General features: G+C 41.0%; 1 long non-coding RNA gene across 1 annotated transcript; it reads left to right on the forward strand.

The window, feature by feature from the left end:
- The first annotated feature begins 292 nt into the window (after positions 1 to 292).
- LOC140639338 (uncharacterized) lies at positions 293 to 1,809 on the forward strand. The gene is made up of 2 exons (XR_012036080.1): positions 293 to 895; positions 1,505 to 1,809. It is a non-coding gene; the product is annotated as an uncharacterized lncRNA (long non-coding RNA).
- Positions 1,810 to 3,251: the final 1,442 nt, after the last annotated feature.

Genomic DNA, 3,251 nt, shown 5'->3' on the forward strand with positions numbered 1-3,251 from the left:
GGAAATCCCCAAACCTTTGGAGCAACGTCTTGACCCTCTAGAATTCAGTAACCCCAAGTAGAAGGAGAGTATCCATACAAGTCTCTCTGTTTCTAGGACTTGTCTATGTGACCCAGTTGTTAAAGAAGAAACACATTGAAATTGCTATTCATCTTCAGGAGCCTAGCACTCTCTGGAGCTCTCTTCCTCCATCCCACTCATTCCTATCAAATTAGAGAGGTTTCTAAACACAAGTTGGACTGTGTCCTTGAGTCTCTGAAAACTGCAGTGTCTCAGGAAATTTGTGTGCAGCTCTCCCCACAGTCCTGGGCACTGTGTCACTCACAGCACAGAAGTATTTGGGTACATTGCTCCAAAGGGCTGGGGAAGAAAAAGAAACTGGCCAAGAGAGAAGAGCAGGTCTCCAGGTCCCAGAATAGTGGGGGTCAGGTCATTGCTTCTTGATAATTCTCTTAGAATTGCTAAACCCAGAATGGGAAGGTTATTTGGTGATTTTAGGAAGAGTTCTCAGCCTTATAAGAAATTTTTGGGTCTCCATAAGCCTGAAAGCAGAAGCCATCTATTTGGAATACCCCACTTAACAGAAACAGCTTACTGTACATTGGGTAATATTTTTAATATTTATGAATCCTCCCAAGAGGGTCATGTTTGTGTTTCTACTCAGAGAGCTTACTGACACCATTTATAGTTTGGGTGAATAATTATTGGCAAAGAGTGGAGCTTGTCTCTGATTATCTTCATAACCACACATACAATCCTATTTCTTGAAGTGTAAGATCTCAACAGCTCTACACCTAAAGCATCTTAGGTTTGAATACTTGGCCATCATTAGAAATGATGAATACCCACCATTTGCTTCAACGTGATAGAACTGGAGAGTATTATGCTGAGTGAGGTAAGTCGATCAGAGAAGGACAAACATTATATGGTCTCATTCATTTGGGGAATATAAAAAATAGTGAAAGGGAATAAAGGGGAAAAGAGAGAAAATGAGTGGGGAATATCAGAGAGGGTGACAGAACATGAGAGACTCCTAACTCTGGGAAACAAACAAGGGGTAGTGGAAGGGGAGGTGGGTGGGGGGATGGGGTGACTGGGTGATAGACACTTGACGGGATGAGCACTGGGTGTTATACTATATGTTGGCAAATTGAACTCCAATAAAAAAAATACCAAAAAAAAATGAATACTTGGCCAGGACAAATGGAGAAGACCCTGAGGTCTGCAGCTAGGATCTTGTGGCTTTGCCTTAGATGTGGGCACTGAAGCTGTCAAAGACTTTCCCAACAGCCAAAGGGATGCAACATTGTCATGCTCACTTGGGATTACCCAGGGTTCCCTGCAAGAAAGGTATTAAAAAAGATGTAAATTCTATAGTGAGATTAAACATACACATCTTCTGCTGCCTTGCCAAGCAACAGGGAGCCAAGTTCTTGAACTCTGCATGTCAAAGCTGGGAGAAAGGTTGAAGGTGCTATTTCTGTTTCTTTGTATACTTTCACAGGTATAAACAGAATCCCAGGAAGGACTGCCATCCCCCAGGAAGGAATGAAGAAGAAACTATGAGCTACCCTTACTAATCAGGAGATTCAGAGCTTCCTGAACATTTCAGTCTCCCAGACTCTGTTTTGTGTTCTCTGGCCACCTGCAGCCTGTCCCCAATCCTGCTGATGGAGTTATGACACCCAGTGTGGAGGCAGCAAACTTGTCTTCAACAAGTGTTTTTGAAAAAGCAACTCCAATGAATCAAATATTATGAATAGTCTGAAAAACTGTGTCAAAATGCAAATATATAGATTTGATAATACAGCTATGCCTTAATATTGGATTTGTCAACTTCTCTTCCTCTGCATTAGCCATGTCAGTAACTTGGTCTATTCTCTCATGTATTTTTTTTTCTTGAATCCACCGCGTTACTTCAATGCACATTTATTCTCCACAATGTACACAATGATTTAGGGCGGTTACTCTACCACTTTTTCATCAGAGTTGTTCAAAAGTTGATCATGTATGGCCCTTGTTAAACCGCAGACTACAATTCAGTAGGACCTGTGAATCTGCATTTCTAACAAGCTCCCAGGTAATGCTGCTGGTCTGCCGACCCCTCATGGCAAGATTTACACTATCTGAGAGGTAGTATTCTAAGATAGTCAGGTTTGTGCATTCTTCAGCTGCACTGCCTAGATTTGAAGCCTGATTGCTATATGATCTTATGGAGCTTAACCTTTTCTACCTCAATATGCTCCTCAGTAAAAATAAGAATATTAGCTACCTCCCAGTGTTGTCAGTGGGATTAAATCAGTTGATTTGTATGAAGTGTTTAGAGGAGTTGATGGCACTACTAGTTTTATATATGGTTTATCAAGCTTACCAAATCAAAAGCACTTATGTTTTGACCCACCTGGATACTTTGTATACCAGTTGACTAAAAATGGAAAAGATTGGGGCACTGAGGTGGCTCAGTCGGTTAAGTGTCTGCCTTGGGCTTGGGTCATGATTTCAGCATCCTGGGATTGAGCCCTCTTCGGGCTCCTTACTCAGCAGAGAGCTTGCTTCTCTTGCTCCCTCTGCCCCTTTGCACTGGGTATGCTTTCTCTCTCTTTCAAATAAATAAATAAAGTCTTATTTTTTAAGGGAAAAGGTAACTAATTGAGTCTTATGTACCTGTCTTATCTCTTCACATAACCCTTGTCACAGGCAAGACACAAAGTCTGGACGTTTTCACTTAAGATTGTGGTTAATGATGGTAACATGGGTAAGGACTCAGCTGGACTTTTTGTTACATCCTGTTGAGAAGAAATATGAGGAGTGGAAATGAGCTTCAGGGAATCATCTAAATAGGTTGATTGAAACACAGTCTGATTTATGTACATAATCTCAGCATATCCTCAAGACATACACATGGCATTAGTAATGTAAGCCTTATTCTACTGAATAGGAAACAATTACATGACTGGGTGAGGTAAATTGTTGTTATCTCACTGGTAAATGGCAGTGGTGCAGTATACATCTAAATGCCTGACTCCAACATCAAATCATTTAGTTAGAATTTATCCCTATTCCACCAAAAGATTTTGTATTAAATGTTTTTATATTCAATGTTCTATTTGTTCTGATGAGTTCTAAGATCCCTTGAGGAATTTTGTGGCACTGAAAAGACCACAGAATTGGCACCATGAATTCTGTTTCCCTCTAGCATCCCTCACTGGCACTAGTGGCTATCCAGGGGAGGACCATCCCTAGGTGCCAAA

Source organism: Canis lupus, chromosome 9 (genome assembly GCF_048164855.1).
Source record: "Canis lupus baileyi chromosome 9, mCanLup2.hap1, whole genome shotgun sequence".
Classification (NCBI taxonomy): Eukaryota; Metazoa; Chordata; class Mammalia; order Carnivora; family Canidae; genus Canis; species Canis lupus.